At 40.0% G+C, this 27,577-nt stretch overlaps 1 protein-coding gene across 2 annotated transcripts in view; it reads right to left on the bottom strand.

Moving 5' to 3' along the window:
* The window catches only part of NEK7 (NIMA related kinase 7), a 155,082-nt gene extending 129,511 nt beyond the window's left edge, over positions 1-25,571 (bottom strand). The window contains exon 1 of one of the 2 annotated variants that reach the window (XM_059144908.1): positions 25,489-25,571. The gene's annotated coding sequence lies outside the window, so the exon portion shown is untranslated. Of the gene's footprint in view, positions 1-25,306 lie in introns of both variants that reach the window. The other variant, XM_059144907.1, reaches the window with a different exon arrangement.
* Positions 25,572-27,577: the final 2,006 nt, after the last annotated feature.

Here is a 27,577-nt window from a genome sequence, read left to right as displayed (position 1 = left end):
AAACTGGACATTTCTGAGCTTTAGAAATCCTAATTTCATCTACCGCAATGGCTTCCCCTCAAAGCACAGCACAAATCCCTATGCTCCCATGGGACCTTCCTGGAGTCCATTCAAATCAAAAGAGAACTCCCCTTCCTTTGATGTCGCAGTAGCAGCCCTCTCCTAGGGCATATTTCCGAGCCTCTAAGGACCTTCCTTATATTGTTAATGACACTATCAGTCCAGATTTTAAAGTCCTTGATAACAAAGGCTGTGGTAGATTCCTCTGAATCTCCCACCATATTTACCACAGTTCTTTTTCCACAATACGCCTTCACAAGATAAAATGAATAACTATTGATTATCAGCAGTTGGATTGTATCTACTGAAACATTAGAGTGTGTGAAAGTCCGTAAGTAGGTGGTTAGCACAGAACAAAGAAAAAAGAGTTTAAAAAGAACAGTTCCTCAAGTCCGAAAACAGAAGCACGATTTCCCAAAAAATAACCCTAAAAGCCCTGCATTGTTCTTTTCCAGATAGCTTAATTATTCATAACACTTACAGCAATTAAAGCCACAGGTCTAGCACCAAGAATACCAACCAGAAAACCAACCTTAAGTCTTAATTCATGATTATAATCTTGGACCATAATAAGAGAGCAGGCATATACAAATTTATCTTTCTCTCTCTCTCTCTCTCTTGCTGGCTCTCGCACACACACACACACACACACACACACACATACACTTACTCACGTCCATTTTCTTTCTTTCCAATTCAAAGCCTAAGATTAAAGCAGCCTTGCCCACTTAGAAATAGAGGTCAAACTGATCTACTTATTATTTAATATACAATTAAACAATAGAGAAAAATCTAGAATGGTGAAACCATTAATGCATGTCCAACAACACCTCCCTAACTGAAAGCTAACCATCACAGATTATGTACACATCTAACTCTTCTGGGATTTACAGTTTTGTAGGCAAATATCAAGCATATAGAAGCTGATTATTCTGATACCCTCTATTGACTTCTCTCTAATGCCTATCTTTTGATTATTTCACTCTTTATTTCCATCAAACAGAGATAAATCTAAAGAACATCTACCCATATCTTGTTTAATATGTCAAACACAAAGACATTTTTAAACTGTACATTTTATCATTTTTATATTTAAAAATAAAACCCAGTGTCCTAACAAATGCAATTATTTTATTTGACACAGTTTAACAAGGTCTCTATTTCAATTCAAGCACTTACCCTTTCACATGCTACGTTTAAGAAACTGATTTGCCATATGCTGGTAAATGTTAAAATACAGTTTAAATTCATTATGTGGATTAGTTCACCATCCAGGCAGAATTTTCCAAATAATCATTTCTTCCATTATGGCACTGCATGAACTCTAAGAATCATGCAACCTGCTAATTTAGAACTTTATTTTTGTTACTGTTTACTCCTTTGGTAATCTTACCAATATTACAGAGGAGAATCTCACAGACACAAATAATACAAGGGGAAAAACACTAGAATATGACAAAGAGGCAACAACTCTTAAGCCATTTTCTTTGTGACATCTGACCAATCCCTCAGAACCTTAGTTACCTCAAAGATCACATGAAGATACTGGATTACATGATCTCCAAAATCCCTTCCAGTCTCAAAAGTCCACTCAATACTAATTTCTTAAACAAATAATAAACAAAAAAAGTCATGTTGGATAAATTCAGAGGTTTTTTTATTCAAGTGGAATAGCAGCTATAAATTGTTATTATCACAGAACAGAGCCTCCTAGGAATGCACAACTAATTCCCAAGCCATCCCTTATTAAAGTCTTCATGGAAGACAGCACTACTGGGGAACAGTCAATAAATGGTCAGTTAATTTGAAAAACAAAATACCAAGAAGGAAAAAGGTTTGATTGCTTTGAATGACATATCAAGTATCTAGCTAACCTCACAAAAAAATTAAGTTAATACTTAATTTGTTGTTTTCTGAATTATTTAAAGATGATGGATGCAATGCTCTAAGATTCCAATTTCTAATTATTAGTCTCCTCGAAGTAGCCTGGGAATTACCTTGTGCTTAAAGTTAATGGAAAACGATATATAAAACCGGTGACATTCTCGGTTTCATAACTTACCCACTTTTAACTTTTCCCACACAGTTATTTCTCTCATATTAAAAATCAATCTTTGGGGGCACCTGGGTGGCTCAGTGGGCTGGGCCTCTGCTTTTGGCTCAGGTCATGACCCCAGGGTCTTGGATCCAGCCCCGAATCTGGCTCTCTGCTCAGCAGGGAGCCTGCTTCCCTCTCTCTCTCTACTGCCTCTCTGCCTACTTGTGATCTCTGTCTGTCAAATAAATAAATAAAATCTGAAAAAAAAAAAAAGAAAAGTCAATCTTTGGGCACCTGCGTGGCTCCAATGGTTGTCTGCCTTCAGCTCAGGTCATGATCTTGGAGGGCCTAGGACTGAGCCCCACACTGGGCTCCCTGCTCCCTGGAGAGTCTGCTTTTCCCTCTCCCTCTCCATCTCTCCTCTGCTGGTATGCTGTCTCTCTCTTTCTCAAATGAATAAATAAAACTTTAAAAAATAATAATTTTTCAAAAAGTTAATCACGTTATAAGTGTATGTTTAAAGCATCATTACATGGAGTATTTTAAACAGTTTTTCCTATCATAAATCAACACTGAAAAGCATGTGAGCTACAAAGCCATTCCTTATTCACACTTTCAGTAAACGACTGCGACTATATGAATATAAAATTACTTAATAAGCCTGAGAATTTGTTTTCTGAAAATGGAAATTATATGTCCTCTTGAAAATACCTCATGTGGGTTCTCATTCAATAAGCAAAGCTACATTTCATTTGACTATTTTCCTAAAAGAGTATGATGATTACCAAAAATTACTACACAGTCATAATTATCAACAAGAAAATGCTGTACCCAAAAGGGAAAAACATGTTAGGTAACAACAAAAGTTAAGAATTCAAGCCCTGCCTCTATCATCATCCAGCAAATGCAAGCTTAGCAAATCCATCTGCCTTCTCAGGGCCATCTGTCAAATGAGGAAAAGCCTGCCCATCCCTCAAGCAAACTCTTACCAAAAAAGAAAACTCATTTGAACCTGTTTTGTCATATTTTCATCTAGCAATACAGTTAAAACAACAGGTTTCAGTGTATATCCTGAATAAATTACACTTTATAATACGTAACGAAATGTTAGCAACATAAATACTGATTCTGAATTATTACATAATGGCACTGCACATTAATTCTCTCTCTGTAATGCAAAGGCTTCTAAATATTTTATTTATTGAGAGAGAGAAAGAGAAAGCCTGCCTGTATGCAGGAGGAAGCGGGCCACAGGGGCCTAGGGAGAGGGAGACAGAATCCCCAGGAGAGGTAAGGTGGTGAGCACTGAGCCCGCCCACCCCTGGGCTCAATCTGAGCCCTGAGACCATGACCTGAGCCAAAACCAAGTGTGGGATATTCAACAGAACTCAGCCACCCAGGCGCCCCTACAATGCAAAGGCTTTTATTTATTTTTTTTAAAGATTTTATGTATTTATTTGACAGAGAGAAATCACAAGTAGATGGAGAGGCAGGCAGAGAGAGAGAGAGGGAAGCAGGCTCCCTGCTGAGCAGAGAGCCCCATGCAGGACTCGATCCCAGGACCCTGAGATCATGACCTGAGCCGAAGGCAGCGGCTTCTTAACCCACTGAGCCACCCAGGCACCCTGCAAAGGCTTTTAAATGTTATTTAAAAGTTCATTCATAATTTGCGACTGAAAACCCAAAAGAAAAAAAAGGAAAAAAATCTTCATGTTTCCCTATTGCCATGATTTTTAGTTTCCAAATTCTGTGTTTACACATACTCTTCCAGCAAAATGAGTACCAATATGCTTACTGACATCTTACACACTTACCAGTTTTGTACATTTAAAGAAGTTTTCATGGGTATCTTCTCAAAACTTCACAGTGGAGTGAATGGGGAAGAATTTCCAGATGACAGATGAGGAAACTCAAAAGAGAAAAGCTAGAGGACTTATCCAAGATTACATAAGAAGAAAACACTAGAACTCAGATTTCCAGACTCCTCTAAAGCAGTACCACATGCAGGCTATTTTGTGTGTTTATATATAGACACAGGCTGTAATGGCAGCTTCTTCCCGGAAATTGAAAGACTGCAGAAATCTGCATATGAATGAAATTTTCCCAGGCCCTGCAAAGCCACATTTCAAGGCTAGGGTTTCATGGGCGGTAAGGCAGTCCTAAGGCCATAGGAAAACTATTCAGCTCAAAATCCAACCACATCCTGAACCAGCCTCAGGTCCAAAATCCCTTGAATTTCCTACATGAACAAACAGCTCTGCCATCACAAGAGTCCTCCTTATGCATCCTACTTTACCAAGGATAATACTTCTGACCAGGAGAACGCTTGGGGCTTTCCAGTTTTACTGAGTAATGAGTCATTGACAGCAGAAGTGTAAGGCATACAGTATGATGGATATACATACATTGTGAAATGATTAAAATGATCACTACATTGGTTCAGCAAGAATCCATGATCTCATATAAACACAATAGAGAGCAAAAACAGAAGAAAAAAGGAAACAAAAGTTCTCCTTGTGATGAGAACTCTTAGGATTTACTCTTTAAATAACTTTCCTATACAGAGCTAACTATAGTTGGGTTATACATTACATCCGTAATATTGACCTTATAACCGGAAGTTGGTAACCTTTAACCACCTTCCTCCAATTCTCCCTCTCCTCACGCTCCTCTGCCTCTGGTCACCACAAATCTGATGATCTCTTTTTCTATGAATTTGGTTATTTTTGGTTTTGGTGTCTTTGGTTTTAGATTCCATATATAAGTGAGGTCATACCGCACTTCTTTCACTGACTTGCTTCACTTGGTATAATGCCTTCAAGATCCGTCCACACTGTAGCAAATGGAAGTTAAAACCCCAGTAAGATACCACCTCATGCCTCTTAGAACAGCCATCGTCAATTAGGACGGCCATCATCAAAAAGATGAGATAACAAAGGCTGGCAGGGACGTCTTAACAATGGGAATCCCCGTGCACTGTGAGTGGGATTGTAAACTGGTACAGCCACTATGGTAAAATCCTCAAAAATTAAAATGGAGGATGGAGGAGCCTCAAAAAATTAAAAGCAGAACTACCATATGATCCGGCAATTGCACTTCTGGGAAAATATCCAAAGGAAATGAAAACCCTAACTTGAAAAGATATCTGTACCCCCTTGAACACAGCAACATTTGAATTTATAAATATAATTTGTGTAATTATGATATATAACAGAGTATTACTCAGCCATAAAAAACCAGAATAATCCTTTTTAAAATAGTATTCATAATATCCCTTTACTGTTTAAGAATCCTTACAAATTTCCTGTCATTTAACCATTAGACCAAATTTAAAACCACCTTAAGAATTCAAAGCTCAGTGGGTTAAGCCTCTGCCTTCAGTTCAGGTCATGATCCCAGGGTCCTGGGAACGAGCCCCACATCGGGCTTTCTGCTCAGCAAGGAGCCTGCTTCCCCCTCTCTCTCTGCCTGCCTCTTTGTGTACTTGTGATCTCTGTCAAATAAATTAAAAAAAAAAAAAATCTTAAAAAAAAGAAATTAAAAGCCAGGCCTAGAAGTCTGTTGTGAAGGCAACATGTTAACTTTAATTCTTCCATAGTTACTGGTCTATTAAGTTATTACATCTTCAGTCAATTTAAAAAACTGTTCTTTTACCTTATTTAGTTCTTTTCTTCATTAAATTTTACTCTGGAATTTGTACTGTTACTCTTCTACCTTTTCTGTGGTGTTTTCCCAATAAACCCTGACCTACCTTTTTTTACTTTTAACTCTTCTAGGTTTATTTGTGCTAAGTATACCTTTCAAAAACAGTACATAGTTGAGGATCATTTTTTTAGCCTTATTCAGTCTTTTAAAAGGGAAATATAATAAACCATATGTAAACTGTTTTGCTGATACTTGTCTTTCTTAAACCTTATTGTTTCCTTGCTGGTTTTCTTTTTCCATCTTTTGCCATAATCTTTAATCTTGTCTAGCTATTTAGAAAACAAATATGTGTCTTCTCTTATTTTAAATTTTACTAACGGTGACTTCCCAGATTTTTTTTATAGTTCTTCACTCACTACTTTTTGGTGGATTATCAAAGGAAAAAATGAAATTTATCTTATGATACATAATCTGATGCAGGTTGGCCAAGGACTGATTGTACCAGGACACTTACCCCTCATACTCTAGCCCTGAGTTATCAGACTGTAAATCTTATAACCACGGCCTATCTTTCTGAGTTATTTCTGGTACTCCGCACTATTTCCAATCCTATGTATAACAGCTGCTTAGTCTTATTTCTACATTTAATTTGTTTCAATGCTTATTTCCTAGTGCTTTTGGACAAAAATGTCCTTTTCCCCCATTTTGAATTTTCTCATTTAAGTTTTTCTCATTTAAGAAAAAAAATTTAAAGAGCACACATGCAATACATTTTCTCGAACTCTTGAAAATCTGAAAATACCCTTCCATCTTCCTCACACATGAACCATAATTTGGCTGCGTATACAATTTTTTGGCCACAACCCTTTGTTTTGTTCTCTGTACACCTCTGAAGCAATTGTTCTGTCACTTCTTGCATTTTGTGTTGCTGTGTTTAAAGTGTTCAAAGAGAATACTTTGATCCTTTCCAATTTCTCAGATAAAGATATCAGCTCCAGTGACTTTTGTCAGCTACAGTTAAGAAGTGTGTATGTAGGGGTTGCCTGGGTGGCTCATTTGGTTAAGCCTCTGCCTTCAGCTCAGGTCATGGTCTCAGGGTCCTGGGATTGAGTCCTGCATCTAGCCCTGCATCTAGCCCTGCATCAGGCTCTCTGCTCAGCATGGAGCCTGCTTCCCAGCCTCTCTCTGCCTGCCTCTCTGCCTACTTGTGATCTCTCTCAAATAAATAAATAAAATCTTAAAAAAAAAAAAAAAGTGTGTATGTATTTGCTATTACTTCATCTAGGACCAGCTTAGAATAAATCAAGATAGTAATGTGATTCACCACTCTAAGGGGCATGATAGGATATTCTTTTATCTGCCTTTTTCATTTCTATACAAAATACATCTTTTGCTCTATGATCAATAAGCAATTCTGCTGATTCTCTTGCTCAGGTTTCCTTTGATTATTCATCCTTTTATTATTTAAATCAATAATAATGCATTTGCAGCTGGCACATAACCTGCGTCCTGCACACTGGTGATTTATGCACCGGGAGCTCCGGAACCTCATTTCCAACGCTACTTGTTCTTTCTGCCTGATTGCCAAAACAGAAATGTCTAAAATCTGAAATCTCTCCAACCCATTGTACACTGTTACTCCCTTTCTTAGTGAATGTCATTGCCACCCAGTCATCCCATATAGTTCCTAGGTTATACCAGATGCTCTTACTACCTCAACGCCATGTAGGTCCTCTACTCACTCTACCTCCCAAACATCTCTCTGCTTATCCTGAACCCTCACAATCTTTGCTACTACTATTAACAACTGTTTTGCCTGACGTTGGCAATATAATTCCCACTCTATGCACTCACCATAATGATCTACCTAAAATGAAAATCTAGTTATGGCATATTCCTTTAACGAATGAAACACACTTTGGTTAGCCTTACTTCTGGTTTGCCAGTGCTTTCCTTCTTATAAATCCTGTAGTCAGCCCTCATAACCACTGATACTTCCTCCAAATTCTAGGCTATTTCATACCTATGTGCCTCTGACAGAGGTTGTGCTAACTTACTGACAGCACCCTTCCCAAGCCAGTCTGCCCGGCCAACCTCGCTTCATCATCAGTGGCCCTCTGCCTGGGTGGTGCAGTTGGTAAGGCATCTGCCTTTGGTCCAGGTCATGATCTCAGGGTCCTGCGACAGAGTCCAGCTTCAGATCCCGGCTTAGCGGGCAGTCTGCTTCTCCCTCTCCCTCTGCCCACCCACCCCCATACATACTTGCGTTCCCTCGTGTGCACTCTTTCTCTAATAATTTGTAAAAATATTTTTAAAATATAATAATCAGTGGTGCTTTGTAAATACCTTCTGAAATATTTGTCTTAAAGTATTCTAGTGAATCAGTCATCTGTCCATCTGAGGTCCTAATCATTAACAACACTATAGCAACTACTACTTAAGGGCAGAATCCATTTTTTCTTCCTTTTACCTCCAGTACATATTGAGGTCTAATAAGTACTTGAATAATCAAATTCAGAAAATGAGAAGTTATCATAAATTCAGGTCCTAATTAATTCGAATTTACATGAGCATCTACTTCTGAATAATTAAAAACCAGCTATCCTCCCTAAGTCTCAGTTTAGTTCCCTCTGAAGGAGGTTCGTAATAAGCACATAGCATGTGGTGACAGCAAGGTCTAAATCCTTACCTTAGAGTAACAAATACAGGAGCTTCCTATGGCCAAGAAATAGTTGGAAGAATAAAATATTAATGCTTCTCAAAGCGTTAAGTGATGTGTATACAAATGTAATGATAGTATGATCTTTTCTGTTTATCTTTACAGAAGAATCTCCCTGAGCGGATGTAAGAGACAAGTGATCCCTTACCAGCCATTTCAAAGAACTTTGGCCCAAAAGCTTAACACAGACTTTCCATTTGTTTAGTTTACTGTGGGCAAAAGACTCTGTTACAAATACAATAAATTTTCCCTTATATTTCCGCCATGTCATTCAGTTACTCACAGAGCAACAACTAACCCTTGGCAAAAGCACATGATTACTAAGCTAACCATTCTGCTGTTAACACTAGAAAAATCATGGCAACTGAATGATACCATCCAGGCTAAAAAGACCGACAAATAAAGAGCTATGATTAAATAGGTTGGACCCATTTCCCAACTTGATTATAAAAAACATCCCACTGAATTCCTTGTACTAAATAATTCATAGCAGTGAATTCTATCATAACAAAGCTGATAAGACCCTGTGGAATACATAATAGTAGTTGGAAATGCTTCCATTTTTGTGAATTATTTATTGTAAGGTCATTTGTTTTAACAGACTTTGGTCTGTAACAAGTACTCACTAACCAAAGAGTCATCAGAAAAAAATTAAAAACACTCCTCATTTAAATAAAGGGAAGTTTTAGTAGATTTTTTCCAGAATTAACACATGATTGTACATTTTATCCTTATTTTTAAAAGCTTATTAATTGCTGTTTATTCATACTTTTTCACATACCCACTCTACTAGGCACTGTTCTTTGTACTTTTTCCTGAATTTCCAAAATCCTCTTTTCTTTACATACTATAGTTTACAGTAACCATAATAGTTTTTAAAAGATTTATCAATTATTTCTTTTGATGATCCTAAAAATTAAACAAGTAAACTGACACCTAGAACTAAGTAGTAAAAAATGACCCCAACACAGGTCCAGTGAACGTTTTCACTCAACCCTCACCCAGACCCTCAAAACGTTCTTGAGATCTGACTTAGTCATTAAAAACAGAGTCTGTCTAATGGATAATTAGGTTAGTAGGACATAATCAGTGTTTAAAAAACAAAGCTAGTGTTACTTTACTTCTGGGAAAACTGCCTTTTCCCTCTTCCTGCCTGCTCTCTTCTCCACTCAAAAAGAAAGAAAGCAGAAGAACAACCGTATCTCTCGATTTTCTTCATCTCTTTTTTACTGTGCAGGGACTTCCAATGCAAAGCAAGTTAAGAGAAAATTAAGAAAGGAGAACAAGTATGTAAAAGCCATTTACTCATAGGCTACACAAAACTTTCCTAACTTTAATAAAAATATTTTTCAATGTATTTACTTATAAGGTAAATCATGATTATATTTTATAATTTAAAATTGGCCTTATGGGGCACATGGGTGGCTCAGTTGGTTAAGCACCTGCCTTTGGCTCAGGTCATGATCCCAGGGTCACGGGACATTGGACTCCGTGCTCCTTGGGAAGCCTGCTTCTCCTTCTCCCCCTTTGCCTGCCGCTACCCCTGCTTGTGCTCTCGCTCTCTCTCTCTGTCAAATAAATAAATAAAATCTTTTTTAAAAAAATAAATAAAATAAAATCGGCCTTCTAAGAAACTAAATGCAGCTGCTGCTATTTTATTCTTGATAACACAGAACTGAAAAAGCCTTTGAGTGGATTATACAAAGTTAACCAAGACAGCTGCTAAGCAAACATTCTCACCAAACTCTGCCAAGTTATTTCAGTCCTGACCTGCACCATCCTGCAATCCCCCTCCTGCTCTTTTTCACCCACCACGAAATCATGCCAAACTGTGTCCGTGTATCTGTTAACATACACAAACACATATACAAACAAATGTACTTTCTCTGGCATACTTACTATGTGAAACTATGACTTTAAGGAAATACTACCGAAGAATAAAGATTGTTATTTTATTTTTTTAAAGATATTACATTTATTTATTTGACAGAGATCACAAGTAGGCAGAGAGGCAGGCAGAGAGAGAGGAGGAAGCAGGATCCCCACTGAGCAGAGAGCCCCATGTGGGGCTCAATCCCAGGACCCTGGGACCATGACCTGAGCTGAAGGCAGAGGCTTTAACCTACTGAGCCATCCAGATGCCCCAGGATTGTTATTTTAAATTAGCAACAGGAATAATAAACATAATGTTTGTTCATCAGAAGCTATCTGGGATTTTATGACAGACTTGAAATATAAATAACTCACAAAAAAAATTTAAAATCAGGTTAATAGTGATTATAGACTTACCAACACTAAAATATATATAATTGATATCTAAAATTTTATTTTCAGAAACCTTCTGAATCTATGAAAATCCAATCCTCTAACCAAAAAATCATAAAATCTTAGAAAGACAGCAAAGAGAAAGAAACTTTAGAAGCACTGTTTTATTAAGGATGCAAATGGCATTATTTGGGTTTTCACAACAAAACACTTTACCTTACATAGTATATACTTAAAGTCCGACAGCAACACGTGAGTTAACTTTTAGTTTCTCTCAGTATTTTGTTGAGTATTTATTTATCTTCTTTTAAGTGAGCAAGGATGAACAGGACTTCTGACACACCTTCTCTAAACAGACTTCCCTGCTACCCCAATAACCCACTGCCCCTCTATACTGATGACACCACAGCTTTACACCAGGCAAGACTTCACTGTTGAGCTGGAGCTCCGTATGACCAATTGCCTAAATAGGGTCACTTGTATATCCCACAAACAGCCCAAACTCAACATGAGAGGCCTCCTCCTCCCACCACACTTGGCTAGTTTTGATGAATGTAGCGTCAATGAGAACTGAACACGTTATTCTCTACTCTCTGCTTAAACACCAGGACTCTGAATTTTAAGCTGATCCAGTTAAGATTTCTTTTTTGTTCTTCATCAGCATTAGGCACTATGACAACTTTATCTATGACTAAAGCAAACTGTATTCCCTTGTATCTTAGAGTACTTCAACTCTCACTTTCTCTAGCCAACAAGAAGAAATGTATATACCATTTGATAGTCATTTGATTTGTAGGGACTCTGCATGGGAGGACCTATACGGTTATCTTAACACTAAAATGACATGCAAAGACCAACTGCAAACACATTTTGTAAATACATGAGAAGGCTTCTAAAACCATACCGGGACAAAGTTTGATCATACTACTTACTGCCTATAAAAGACTGTGAAGAAAGTCAAAATTGCAAAAGAATTAGAAAATATGCCAATAAAAATGGAAGGCTGTACCTTTCCACACTTAGTGAGAGCCATCTATATAAAGCACTACCCTCAATGAGGCAACAAATACCACGGCATAAATAAAACGTCCTAAGTGAAGTTGCTAATTGCTTTATTTCATCCTTTTTCAGTTAAAGCCACAGTTACTCAAAGGTGGGGGCGAGTGGGGTAGGGAGATAAAGGTGCTAGAACTTCAGGCCCCTGCCCAAACTGTGGGCCCTCCTAGACGCCTCCTCTCTCTTACCCATCCCAACCCATTCAGCAGGTCCACTTTTGAGCACAACTGACAGGTCTATTACAGCTGCTTGGAATACAAAAAGGATTCAGGCAGTTTGGATCCCTCAAGTTATTCCCAGGAGAGACAGAAGAAAGGACTTTGAGAGCATAAGGAAGCAAGTACTCTGACAGACACCATCCCTGGGAACTGCTACAAGAACTGGCAAGAGAGGTGCCTAAGCAGGCTGTCAGGTCAGCAAGGCTTTGCAAAGGAGACACGGGAAGTTGAGTTCTCAAGAATGCGTGGGAGCTAACCAGGCAGAAGAGAGGCAGGACATTCCTGACTAAAGCAGGGAACAAGGAAGGAACCTCAAGTAACGCAGTAAGACAAGAGAGTCTGACGCAACAGACGCCAAGAGCCAAGGGCCCAAATCACATTTTTCAGAGACGAAGGGATTAGAAATTATTCCAAAGATAGTTAAGTGAAGGATGTTAAGCAAAGAAAAAACAAAAAACAATAAACAAAACAAAACAACAACAACAACAAAAACCTTAAGTGGGTAGACGGTATAGAGGGTGGTTCTTCAAAAAAAAATTAAAATGTTTAAAAAAAAGCACACACAGATTGAAAAGGACATAAATACATAAATAAATTTAACCCAATACTAAATTTCAAAAGGGGGAAAAAAGAAAGCAGAAACTACAGTAGGCTCTGTTTATAAAAAACAAAATAACACTTTTTCTTGGTAAACTAAAAGCGTTCTATACTGTCACCAAAGCCTGGACTTTCCAGTCTAAACTTTTTTCATATATCCCTTAACACATTTTCTTAATACATTTTTTAACAAATCTACCTCATGGCTGCCTTTATAATAATCTTGATTCAATTCTGACACTAGTTCCTGATACGTGATCACCTAAAAACCAGTAAAAAGATATCAAAGCACTATAGCTTTCATTGCTATTACAATCAAAATTTGAAAACATAAAGGTATAAATAACTCCTTACAGTCATATTAAAGGAGAGGAAGGGGGCCGATCTTCTTAGTATTGTATGGGGGGCCTTTCATAATGCAATATCTGAGTATCTTTTCTAGACTCATTTACTATGTGCTTGTCCTTTAATTCATGGAAATACACTGTATCTTTGGTCCACCTGACACAGGCCTTTTGTAAGTAGCTTAAATGTTTTTAAAATAATTATTGACATTGTGATTGTTCTTTTAAACTTCCAGCAATGAAAGCAACGAAAAGATACTAAATAAAATATATCTATTTGAAGAGGATCCACCTTTTTCTCTAGATCAGCATTTGATGGCCCAAATCAAAGGATAACCTTCATCAATTCCCAATTAGTAGTTATACTTAAGAGGGGACTAATTTCCAGTAGTAACCTAGTTACTTCTTTATTTAACTCAGTTCAATGTTTTCCTCATGAGGGGACTGTCAGAACATCAAAACGGGATTCATTTGGTGAACACAACATGGTCAGAATTTTTTTTTTTGGCAGAGAGATGTTGCCTGGCCACTGAACTTGAACTAGGAATGGGCTTGCCTCTAAGGAAGAGAGCTATAAGGATATGTGATATACGGTTTAATAAATCAGGCTCACATCAAATTAATCTGACTGTTGGTCCTGTTTTAACCTCATGTCCTAATTTCAACTTGTTCCCTGTTGCCCCAGTCTCTAACTTGTACCTACCTGCTAAACTTACCCTTCTTGACTCCATAACTCTTCTCGTTTCTACCAACTTCACATCTACCCATTTATCCTAGTCCTGGTTGTTCCCATGTTATCCTATTCTGAGATCTTCCAGAACTTAAATTCAAAATTCAGATACCAAACCCAGACTCCCAAACTAGATCTCTGAATATCCCAACACTTACCACTTACTGATCAATCTTTCTCTATCACACAGTAATGTGTTCCTCCTACCATGCCCTATGGGCCCTGCAGAGACATGCAGCTGGCCATCATCACAGACTTCCCTGAAACCAACTGCTCAATTGTTCTGGACATTCTTTCACTCTAGGATCTGCCCAGACCTTCCGCCCCATATCATCACTGGGAGGCAATCACCTGTCATCCCCTGAATGGCTAGTTCTGACAAAGATGGTCCCAGGCCCTGTAGGAAACACAAGTATGTACAGGACATGATTCATGCCTTCCAGAAGCTTATTTTCCAGGAAGGAAGCTAAGACAAGTAACTACAGGGAGAGTCAATAGGTACTAAAGGCCCAAAGAAGCAGAAGGATGTCTTTATATCACTATACTAGGGAAAAGCCTCAAAGGATGAAGATAATTAATATAGCAAGATTGAATAGCTAAAGCACAGAAAATAGGCATTAAAAGGAGGGAGAAATGCATAAAGTAGTAAAGCCAGAAAGGGTATAAAGGGTATAAAATTTAACTTAAAAAAAATGGTCAAACATGACTAAAATATAGAAGAGTATAAAGAAGTGAATCTAGAAAGATAGGTCAGGGTCAGGCTGAAAGCAGAGGTTCTAATGTAGAGCCAGGCAATAGGATGCACTGTTTGGTCATTCCTGTGCTCCCATATTCTGTGATTAATAAAAACTGAAATATTTTTAAAAGCATAAAGCTAGATCTTTTTAGATTATTTTTTTTCATTACTCACTCCCAGCTACGTACCAACAACCCCCAAATTTCTCCTTCTTCAACCCAAGAATTGGTGCAACCCAGTAGGAAAATGGGAGAACATTAAAGAACAAATAAAGTGAAGAGAATCACAGAATCATTCATCTTCCAAATGCTGGAGATGCCCAGAGATCAAATGGTCTGTCCCTTGGCTTGCAGGCATGTAAATCGTCCAACTTCAGAGAAACCTCACCTCATTGTGAAACTAAGCTTAACATTCACCCCTGTCCAACCCACTGGATCATCTTCTGAAAAACATATGCAAATACCCTCACAACGTTCACAAAAAAAAAAAAAAAAAGAAAAATGGGCATTCATGTCTTACTGTGGAAATAGTGACATTCAAGAGATAACAACACAACACATGAACCAAAAAGGCCTTGGAATGGTAGTAGCACTACCTTATCAGGGACCACACACTGGGACAAGGGTCCCAATATATACTATGTCAACATCCTCATGGCAGCATTACAGTCCAGGCTCCATTTTATTATCTGAACTATTCATCACATTACCAATGCTCTCCCCTAGGCTAGACACTCAACTCCTAAACTGAATTCTATAAATATTAATTTAGTTCACACTAAGAGCTGGACTCTGTGCTTGGCATTTGAAAAGATATAAAAATGAACGGAACGTACTCCAGGACTTCAATACCTTCTTTATCAAGCTGCCTCTTCTTATTATGTGAAAAAAGATAGGAGTAGAAATGGGGTCAAAAACAACAAGGGCTTGGACTGATTTGATGAACTCCAAATTAAGAAAAACATGTTAAAAAACACCAACAGAAAGTAATTTTTAAATGACCAAGCATTTGAATGAATGAATGAACTTGAATAAATGAATGAATGAATGAATGACCAAGGAGGCTTTCTTGAATAAAGAACACAACTTGCATGCAGAGATCTGTATCTAATGACAAGGAGGGAAGTTAGAGGCGACTCCAGTACCAGACACTTGTTATCAGTGGAAATAAGGCAGTCATGGAAAAAGGAACAGGTTACTCATCATGATGTTCTTGAATACTTTCCAACATGGCCAGATACGCAAGACATAAAAGCTTGGTGCAGCCAAGCCCAGAAACAAATAGGTAGAAGCAAGGTAATGGTGAGTAGAGGCAAACTCTCTAGGTGCAGGCAAAGGGCTGTTAGCCTTAAGCAAAAAGCAAACCCTCTCAGAGGTAAGGAAGTGGTAAGCTTTCACACCTAGCTGAGAGAAATACTGTAGAAATGCCAAAAATGGTGAGAACAGCATGCACCATAAGCAGTACATTAACAAGGGACCATTTGTTGGGACAGAACAAAATCTAATACTTACATGGCATTATTTTCTTTTACTTGTTTGAAGTAGAATTTTCTCATTTGTTATTACTTCGATTGTTGTTTATAAAATATTTATACTTTATCTAAGTGATTTTCATTGATTTATAACCATCATTTCAATGACACCTATCCCGTGTTTGAGCTGAGACACAGGTTACACATGCTAGAAGAGTCTAATTATTAGATATAAAGTGCTCCAAAGGGCTGCACACCCCAGGCCAGAAATGTTAGCAGTAGGAATGGGCTCTCATTACAAATAAATATTTTTTTATTATGTTCAGTTAGCCAGCATATAGTCCATCATAAGTTTTTGCTGGAGTATTCAATGATTCATTAGTTGCATATAATACCCAGTGCTCATCCCAACACGTGCCCTCCTCAATATTTTTTTTTAATTAAAAAATATTTTTTTAAAAGACCACATGGCATTTCTTAGTGTGTCCTGAGGAACACCTACATTAGAATCACCTGCAGTACTTATTTCAATTGGGTTCTCATCACAGACCAGAGGCTTTCCAAATCTGTATTTATTATAAAAATCATCTTGGTTGTTTACATTTTATTTTTTTAAAGATTTTATTTTTAAGCAATCTCTATACCCAACATGGGGCTCAAACTGACAACCCTGAAAGCAAGGGTCACATGCTCTACAGACTATCCAGCCAGGCACCCCCCAGGTACTTGTTTTTAAATGCCAATGCTCATACTTAATAAATCAGAATCTCTGATACAGACATTTTGAGGATCACATTTTGTATTTTGAGCAACGCAGTAATAGGACAAATCCTTTGAAAATACAACTTATCTTGGTGGTAGCAAAAAAGTCACCCATATATTCTTGAACAACTGTACAAATTTTGTAAATCATCTTCAATGTATAAACAGATACAACTCTTCCAAGGAATCATGAATAAATCCTTTAGGATTCATTTGATTAATCTCTAATCATTCTGCTTTGTAAAGCAGAATTTTCACTGAAACAGGGAACATATAAATGAATGGACAACCAACTTCTAAGAGATGGTTATGGCTATAGAAGTAAAGGAGATAGAGCCAATCACGATCTCTGAATCACAGCAAGAAGAGAAGATACTAGAGGAGAAACTGGTCAGTGGCACTGCAGAACATTTCAGGTGTATATACAAGAAGCAGTGGGGGCACATAAGTTATTTTCAATATACCAAAATGACAAGCAACCTGAAGGCTGGCTCTTATGAGTCAAGGTGTCTAATATAATGAAGTATGTACTTATGAAATATTGACCACACAACCACTCATGAACTTTCTAGCCATTAGTATCCTATGAATTGCCTCTAACGAAACGCTCCTTCCTGGGACTGGCCTCCGTAATGATAAATTTCTTGTCCCACTTGGATACTATTAAATAGTGAGGATACAGCAACACACCCTACTGTTCACCCTACTGTTCCTCATTTTAGAGGGAAAAGAAATACTTCACCCCTGTGCGATCAGGTACTCAAACACTTGAAACTTAAATCAAGGCCCTGATGTAGGCAATCAGAGATATACTGTCATCACTCCACCAGCAAGTCTCTATCAAGCAAGTACCATGAACAGAGCAACATTCTGTTAAATTAGGAGAAGTGGGGAAAAAAGAAATCACTGTGCCTACTATCAGAAACATTACAAAGGTAACAGAGGCAATACTGACTGTTAAGGAATCTAGCAGAGTGTGGGTTAGCAAGTTTACATCCTTGGGTTTTGTTTATTCTCACAATAAATGAAGAAGGTCAGTTTAGGTAACTTATAAGTTTCCTTTCAGTTCTGAAAATAACTGACTTAGTGAATCATACACTTAGGTCTCCTAAAGGAAACTATAAGATGATAATGGTAAATGGAAAACTTGAGTTTGGAACAGCTGTTTTGTGGTAGCAACAGGCTACCAACTGCAGGGGCGCCTGCAGGGTTCAGTTGGTTGAGCTTCCGACTCTCGATTTCGACTCAGATCATGATCTCAAGGTTATGAGATGGAGCCCTGCATCTAGCTCCACGTCAGGCTCTGCATTCAGCCGGGAGTCTACTTGAGAGTCTCTCCTTTTCCCTCTGCCCCTCCCCCCACTCATGTGCACATGCGCACTCTCTCTCTAAAATAAATAAATAAAATCTTTTTTTTTTTAAGATTTTATTTATTTATTTGACAGAGAGAAATCACAAGTAGTTGGAGAGGCAGGCAGAGAGAGAGAGAGAGGGAAGCAGGCTCCCTGCTGAGCAGAGAGCCCGATGCGGGACTCGATCCCAGGACCCTGAGATCATGACCTGAGCCGAAGGCAGAGGCTTAACCCACTGAGCCACCCAGGCGCCCCAATAAATAAAATCTTTTAAAAAAAGAGTACTAACTGCAGATTACATATGTAGGATAACCTGGGCACCTTTATCTCTTGGGTATAATTTCTGCACAATCCTAAAATACTCTGTTCAGAATAAAAAGATCAGAAATCTGTAATCTGTATGCTGAAGAATCTGAAAAAAAAAAAGTATCGATTTAGCTTGTTAAACTTGAAGTGCAAGAGTGACTGCTGATCTTAAAAGAGGAGAGACACATAGGAAGAATGCCATGTGACAGAAGCAGAGACGGAAGTGATAAATGTCTAAAGCCAAGGAATATCAAGGAATGCTGCCAATAGTAGAAGCTAAGAGAAAGCATGGAATAAATTCTCCCTGGAGCCTTCAAAGACAGCATGGCTGTATGGACACCTTGATTTCTAATTTCTGGCCTTTGGAACTATGAAAGAATAAAATTATGTTGCATTACGCCACTCAATTTGTGGTACTTTGTTGGGGCAGCCCTAGGGAACTAACACAAGTGTTAAGAGCCAGTGCCCAGAGCGTCCATTTCCTGGACCACGGCAGGCAGAGTATGGTTCTAGAGATGCCAAAACAGCAGTATCTTCCTTATTGTGGCTGTGTCTTCATCAGGATAGAGACTGTGTACTCTCACACTGGCAGATTTAAGATCAAGAATGAGGCAGCAACTCCCTTGGTGGCCTGGTATTGGGAAACTTTGCTGAAGCAAAATACCCTGTGCCCCACAACCATCAAATACTATTAAATACAATGCAGTAAGTTCCTTTACAAAAACAAAGAGAATGATTATGGAACAAGAGAACTGTTTAATAAAATACAATTCTTTACCAGCAGTTCATATTTAAACACTCAAGGTCATAAAGTAATAAAGCAGAGCTGAAAACAATATGCCATTCGACAATGAAAATATTTATCAAATGTATAAACTATATTAAAACTTTATGTTAGATATATGTTGAAGATGTTAAAAAATGCCAGTTTTTATTGAATACATTCCCTGCCACTACACTATTCTTAGCGTGTTCTAACACCAAAGACTATAAAGAAGTTAATTTGTAAGCCGCCATGAGAAACAGAATAAACATCAGTTTTTTTCCCATAAATTCAAGCCATCAATAAGCATTCTTTCTGTCTATCTTTCAATTTACTTGTATTTGTTAAATGACAAACCATGCCTGGAAATAAATTGTTTGGATAAGGTCATGCCATTTGCCTACAAAAATTAACTACTTTCCAGTTCTGGGTGTCTTTTTGACAGTATATAAGCCTATCAAATTATTTTACTATATGGTCCACCTGTTAGATATAAAAGGCAATGGAAGATTTGCAATCCCTTACCTTTTAGAAGTACAATAACTTTTCTAAACATATCTATGCAATTTTCCCAATCATAATGTAATAGAGGATATGTGGCTTCGTTATGATTAAAACTACAACAAAAATTACATTAATCTGTCAGGTATATATGAGAATATGAGGAAAACATTCTAAAGATTTTTTAAAAATCCAAATTATAAGACTACTAGAAAGAATATTCTTAGTTTTGCCATTTTTAATCAGTACTTAAGGATCTTTTTTGCAACTCCCATTTTTTACTGTCCAAAGTATAAGGCCCCGCCAAGCCTCTTGTGCTTTTTCCTGCATGAGGAACCAAGAATTAATGCCTCTTCCCATTCTCCAAAAAACATAAAAACATGAACTCAAACATGGGAACCACTTAATTATGAATATGGAAATCACAAGGTAAAGAGGAAGAAGAATTCAAGTAAAGAAGGTAGAGATGGCAGGAAAGCTAGCTGGAAGCCTGGTGAGATCAAGCTGGGCCCAGGCAGAATGGGAAGCTGGGCCCAGGCTGGGCAACGGAGCCTGCCTCAGAAAAACTGAGAACAGCAGATGCGTTTCCTACTGCGGAACATCTAAAAACAGAAAGAGGTGAAATGAAACTAACACTTAGAGCCTACTATCCTATTTTTACAAAGATGTTTTCATTTATTCCTCAAAGCAATCTTACCTGAGCTGAGAAAACTATAGTCCCAACAAATCAAGTAACTCAACTAAGGAGACAAACCTGGGCTTCGTGTTTTTCATAATAAAAACAGAAAATGATACTTGTGCACAGGTTCTGATAAAGAGGCTCACTGTAGCTGATGGCAACTAGCCTGGTAGCTCTGAATGCCCTGGGCGCTACCTGACCGCTGAGAGAGGAAAATTCTGGCACACCCAGAACCCACTCCTGGCTAGGGCTAGGAAACTCTACCGAGTTGATGTCAAAGCGGCTGCATTTTCCATTCCATTCTCAGGCTTCTCAGTAGCTGCACCCAGGTCAGCCTACAGCCAATTCTTCAAACAAAGGGAGGAGGTACCCACACATCCCCAGGCTACACACACCCTGACTGCTGGCCCTCCCACAAACAGGCCTTTTCCAGTATTTCTTTTTTTAAACTGGGGGGAAAAGTCTTTTATAAAAGACTAAGTCAATTTTTTTCAAAAAAAAAAAAAAAAAAAGTCTGCCTACCCTCTCGCTCATGCCAGAAACTCCTTCTAAAAGCAACAAAGGTGGTCATTCCAATAGGTTTAATATGAAAACTATGAGTTAAAGAAACACACTAAAATACTTTTATATTAGTGTTATCTGTCAATCAAGCAAAGATTAAATATATGACATCAGATTTCATCTTGGTTTAGTAAGGAAGAAGCTGGATAGTTACATAGTCATTCAATGTCTCAGGATGGGTGTGGGATCCCCAAGGAGCAAAGAATGGTAGAAAACCCTGAAAAGGCAGATAAATCTAAAAGAGGTTCATATACTTACAAAGCCTCTGAAATGAAAATTGGGGTATGAATAAGTGGGCATTATTCTGAGGGGATTGGGAAAGATCAAGAGATTGTAAAAAATGTCTAAAACCAAAAAAGGCCATAGGTACCAGGTTCCTTGGCTGGTTAAGCCTCCAACTCTTGATCTCAGCTCAGGTCTTGATCTCAGGGTTTTGAGTTCAAGAAACAAAAAAGGCTATAAATACTGCTGTGGAAAATCCACATCAAGTCAAGTATCAATGGCCCAAAATCATATTTAGATCTTTGGTATTATATTCTAGAGCTGGGGTGGGCCTCCAACCTATTTGTATAAATAAAGCCTTATTGGAACACAGCCATGACCAACTGGTTCAGGTACTGGCCATGACTATAATGACAGAGACCACACGGCTCACAAAGCCAGAATTATTTACTAGCTGGCCCTTTAGAAACTTTACAAACTCCTGTTCTGTACAAAAGCAGCCTGGAGTAAAAAAGTTACCTTTAATGACTTACACTGATTATCAACAGAAGACCAATGGTAAGGTTTACAGGAAGAGGTCTACTTCCATGAAGTAACAGAAAACATGTATTTCTAAATTTTTACAGACCAATTAAATAAGTTTCATTCATGTATACACTATTTTGATTAACACCTTGGATAGCTAATACAAAACAGCTCGTTGTAAGCACATTATATAAACAGTATGGCAGAGCAATTATTTTGACAAAAGTTTAAAAAAGCCTTCCTGCACAAGAAAATTAAGAAATAGTTCATGATCATCTGTCCTTCTCATTCCCACCGCTCACTAAAAACCATGAAATAGGTTCGTTCAGTGTTTTCATCAGAATGAAAAAAATATTTTATATAGACCTATAATGTATCATACAGAGATAATCAAACTATTAGTCACCAAAAGAGGAATCAGCAGTTTAGAAGTTTTATAAATCTAAGAATGAATCATTCTACATTAATTTTACATATATTTAAATATTCTAAGTGGCCATTATATCCTGTAAATAAATATATTTCATTACAGTCATATAACTAAATGTTACTCACCAATATTCCCTTCAAAAATGAGGGGAGGAGGAAGTAAACTGAAACAATCAAAAGTATGAAGAAACACTTCTTAAAACATCTAGCTATGTATTTATGGAACGGTCAATAAATTGTTGATAAAGCAATTCAGAGCAAACAATAACTATATGTGTCATTTCCAAGACACCCTCAAGTATTATACTAAGTATACGGCCATGTTTTATGCATATTGTACTAACTAGAGCAAATATCTAAAGGGACAAATATTTTAATTGAAGGAAACCAGGAATGTGGACAAAGTGCAGCTTTGTGCAAATGCAGCTACATTGCAAATTTTTTAAATACCAAAGCCCATTAAAAAAAAAAGATCAAAGAAAACAAAACCTGAATTTTTCAACTTATTATCTAATTAAGCAACTTCTTTTCCAAAATTGCATTTAAGTAATCACTATTCTCTCCTGTCCAGATACCCCAATGTGGCTACATTTGTAACATTACAAAGATACATTTTAAAACATGAAAGAGTTTGGTTCCAGAAACTCAGCAAACTCTCTAATGATATCTCAGACCACATCTTTAAGTGAAAAAAGAAACCTACATTTCAGTAAAGGCACAATAGATGAGAAAAAAAGAATACCTAAATTTTGGTGATAAATCAGAGCCCATAACTGTCAATTGTAACCACCAGGAAGACAAAGGGAAGTATGAGGTTAAATACTTACACAAACTAAAACTGCAACTTCTGCTCATTTAAAACGACAATTCTGATTTTTATGATTTGGGTTATGTTATTATACTGGCCTTAAATCTCCCCTCCTCCACCAGTATGTTGCCATCACACCAGATGTGCTTTCCTCATTCTTGGAGTAAGTGCTGTTTTATTGGGCTGGAAAAGAGCTCTTGAAATTGTCCAGCCAAGAAAATGTGTAAGTGGGAAAGGGACTGGAAGGTGCTACAGGTGTGATCTTCATAAATAAACCGAGATAGTTTCAAGTATAGAATAAATCTGCACTCAAGTTACGCTCTTTACTTTCTAAATTGATCAAGATTTTTAACCGTGGCAAGACTCCCAAGTATTGTGGAAAAGCTTCACAATTTAGATTCTGACATTCTTTGGTTTTCATTTACAGATAATTTCGGAGCAAAACTCCATCAGTCCATCTGGACATTTAATTTGAGGGCCACCTTCGCTTCTTAACGACCAGAAAGCTTCAGGTGCAGAAGTGTGTTCAAGATGTAGCTCACTTATGAAACGAGACGTGCACGAGGAGTCAGAAGAAACTGGAACCTCCACCCCTTTACTTGTACGCATTTATTTCTCATCCCTCACACTAGAGTCCCTCAACCAGCAGACATCCTTGGAAGAGGAACTTTCTCCCTCCTCCGAGCCCAGAGCCGAGGTAGGAAGTACCCGCCCACCCGAGCAGGGAACGGCAGTGTCCTCGCCGCTCATTGGCTGCGGAAGCCGTCAGTGCTGCAGAGGGCGGGGCCTCCCGGCTCAGAGCAGAATCTCAGGCCCGCTCCTCTCCGAGGGTCCGGGGATTCCCCACCCCCAGAAAAAGCGGCCAGCGTCCACTAGGGGTTCCTTCTCCTTTTTATTTTGCGGGCCCTCTTCTTAAAGTCCCCATCCAGTCTCTGCCCGTTTGACTCCTCCACGCGGCAATTTTTCAAAGCTCCAACATCTCTTTCCCACCCCAACAAGCTCCCAGTCTAGGACCAAACAGAAAGATGCTGAGGTTTTAGGAGTGAAGCAAGCTGTGGACTGGATCTCCCGAGGGTAGCAGAGGATTCCTTCCTCTGGCAACGAGATAATTGCTTAAGTCTTCGGTCCACTGTTTTAAGGGCACTGGCCTTCTCCAAGTACTATAAAGCCAAGAATACTAGGTGTCCACACAGTAAGACTTGCCACAAGGTATGACAGGGTTAACTGAATCCCTTGTTGAACTGTCCACCGTTTTCAGGGTTTTGTCCGGTTGTCCCTAATACTATGCCACTCTTCGACCACACCCGCAGCAGCTCAAGCCCCAGGACAGACTTATCACGCGTGCATGCTGTACTTTATCCTGTAAAGCAACCTGACAACACAACTGCTCTTGCCTACGCGGCGTATGCATACTTCTGGAAACTACAAACTCTTCGGAGTAAGGATTAGAAACAATGGTTCTAGTCATGATGGGCACACAATGCTCTACGAATTACACGCATTCGATTTTTTTCAACAGCGTCCTTACGATCAGTGGTCGAGGAAAAATCACTTCGTTTTTGTGATGTTTTCAGACTTTCAGTTCCGTCACCAGAACTGCTGGAGGATGAGAGAGAACCTACTGTAAGGTAAGTAAATTTTTAGTATTTACCCCTAATAAGGACTACAGCTAAGAGAGCGCATGATCTGTGTTTGACACATCATCTCCCGAGGCCCGCGGTACACAGAAAAGAGGCAACAAGAGTTCTTCAGATCTTACTGTACCATCCGCTAGGTTGCTGTGTTGCTTCCTGACACTGTCCTAAGACAATGTGGTCTTCTCGTTTTTCTTTCGTGGGGTCCCCTTCCTCTCTCTGACTTTGGCCTCAATTCTCAAAGTAATTACTTGCCATTGCCACCATCACCATCTCTATTGCCTTGCGATCTCTCTCACGTTTGCTGATCCCGACAGGGCCCCGAGAAAGCCCAGCCTCCGACAGGTTAGGCCGTCCTCCCTTGTACTTCTCCAGACACTTCAGCTTCTCCCTTCGCTGCGCGGCTCCCACCACCCACTCTCCCCGCGAACTTCACTCCTCTAAGTCTGGTTGCTGCCGAATCCTGACAGCTGGACCTGACCAATCCGCGACGGATAAATAACCGACGGCGCCAATGAGCAGCAGCCGGAGGGTGGGAGGCGGGACTTCGCCTAAGTTCCTCGGGTCCTGAAACCAGAGACCTGTTGCCGCCGCGCGGTGGCCGCGGAGTTTCTTAGTTACCGCGGCGCCCACGGCGGCCTCCGGCCGCCAAAGCCAGCGCCAGGCACCAAGTTCCTGCCGCCGCTCCCGCCACGGCCAACGACCCGGACCGAAACCCCCACCCAGCTCGAGGGCGGCGCGCCCCGCCCCACCTCCCCCGGCGTGGGGATCCCGGAGGCCGCCCCGCGCCCTCCCGGCCTCCCCCTTCCCGCCCGGCTCCCGCAGGCTGCCCCACCCGGCCGGGGCGGCCCAACCCCGGCGCCCGAGACCCCGGCAGCCACTCACCAGGAAGTTGGGAGTTTTCCGATCTCCTGCCCGCAAGCGACCCGGGGCGGGAGGGCGGCTCGGCCAGGCGGCGCCGCGGAAAGGCCCGCTGGGCCGGGGGCTGTGGCTGCGAGGCCGGGAGCCGATCGCCACCTCCCGCCGCGCCGCCCCCGCGGACGCTCGCTGCAGGCGCGGGCCCCTACCCTGCGCACGGCGAGGCGCGTCCCGAGTGCGAGCCTAGCGGCGGCCCATCCTCCCGCGACTCCCGCTCCTCCTCCCCCGGCCGCCGCTGTCAGGAGTGTAAACATCCCGGCATCCCCGAGGAGAGGGGCGGGGCGGGCGCCGGCCCCTCCCCGCGCCGGGAGCCCCGCGCCGCCGGTCCCGCCGACTGCGCGCCCGGGCTGCCCGCGGGGCTCCGCACGGCGCTGTGTGAACGCAGGGAGCCCCGTCACCTCCCCGATGGAGCCGAAGCTGCTCTGAGGGGCCCCTCCGGCGTGCGGATCGCTGTTGTCAGACCCAGCGAGGGGTGGGGTGCGTCGATCTGCCTCCTGAGCCCCATTCCCCTTCTTTGGGCCAACTTCCCCGCGCTAAGCACACCTTACATTTAAGTAAGAGTCCTAGCATAAAGAACAGTGGCCTTTAGGACATTTCTGAAAAGTAAAGACTTTGTTTGGTATTGGGAATCATTGAGGGGCGGGGTGGATATCCCAGACCCCTAGTACACGAACTGCAAAAGACTTCATTACTTGAATAATTGGGTACGTATTACTGGAGATGACAGCTAGGAGGCAGTATGGAGTCAACCACGCCTTCATCTGAATCTTTGTGCAGTGATTAACTCTGTGACCTGGCAGCAAGTTATTTCACCTCTCCGAAGTATCATTCTCTTTGTCTATAAAACAAGAATGGTAATAATAATGATCTCTGGGACTAAGGTTAGACTTAAATGAGATAAGCAAGGTACTTAAATACAAGAACCTAGCTTATAAGTACTCATTAAGTAGTTGTTACTGCCCCTAGGTCTTTCACTAGTTGAATCCCCAAAGGGATTCAACCCAAGAATGAGTGGATTATAGCTCAAAGACTTAAGAAGTTACAACTATGGAATTAAGATTTGGAAAGTTTATTTTTTGAAGGAAAAAAACGTCAAGATCTCAAGAGGAGATGTTGATTCCTTTGGTTCAAGAAGTAATAATAAATGTACGAGTCACTGTTCTAAGGAATGAAGGTGCAACGGTTACCAAGATACAAAGTCCTTGCTGTGATGGAGCTTACATTGTACTAGAAAAGGCAATAATCGTCATCATAAGCCAGTAAATGCATACTATGTCAAATGGTGATTCATACAAAAATAAAGCAGGATAAGGAAACGGGACAAGGAGCATGCTGTTTGAAATACATTAACCTGGGAAGGCCTCTCTGACATTTGAGCAGAGACCTGAAGGAAGTGAGAAAATAAGCCATATGTCGGTCTAGGAGTAAAGCGTTCAACACAGAAGGAACAGCAATGCAAAGACCCTGCCTGCGTGGAAGTGGGCTTGGCATCTGTGAGGAATAGCCAAGAGGTAAGTGTAGCTAAAATCCAGGGAACAAAGGGAGAGCACAAGCAGATTCGATCAGAAAAGGGGCTGGGGTACAGGAAGGGGACAAATGTAGAAACTTGTTAAGTTTTAGAATTTATTCTGAATGAAATGTAGAGTCATTGGAGGGGTGACCAAATCATGCTCCGTTTAGGATACAAGAGCCGCACTGTGAAGAGTAGATTGCAAGTTAATAACAACTAGAAGAGGAAACTATTCTAACGGTCAGGTGAACCGTACTGATAACTTAGACCATCGAGCATATAGTGGAGGTAATAAGAATGGTCAGATTACAGATATATTTCTAAAATTTGCCAATGGGTTGGATGTGGGGTAAGAAAGGAGGCAAAGATGAAGCCAATAAAGTTGGTATTTGAACTAAATCATTCTGTCACATTACAACAAATTAACATCAGTCCATCAAATAAGAACAGTGTCACTTGAGTCATACAAAGGCACATCTTGCAGGAAAAATAACCAGATATTCCCAGGGTGAAGACATTTCAACCCGATATGGTATAGGAAGTATGATTAAAGGTTTGTTGGGGTGTTTGTATTTTACTATCTTTTGGACCACCTTTTAAAAAATGTAGATAGGGGCGCCTGGGTGGCTCAGTGGTTTGGGCTGCTGCCTTCGGCTCAGGTCATGATCTCAGGGTCCTGGGATCGAGCCCCGCATTGGGCTCTCTGCTCCGCAGGAAGCCTGCTTCCC

The sequence above is a fragment of the Mustela lutreola genome, chromosome 14, assembly GCF_030435805.1.
Source record: "Mustela lutreola isolate mMusLut2 chromosome 14, mMusLut2.pri, whole genome shotgun sequence".
NCBI classification, from domain to species: domain Eukaryota; kingdom Metazoa; phylum Chordata; class Mammalia; order Carnivora; family Mustelidae; genus Mustela; species Mustela lutreola.
Note: the sequence above shows the minus strand (reverse complement) of the source record. Positions and strands in the feature narration are given on the sequence as shown.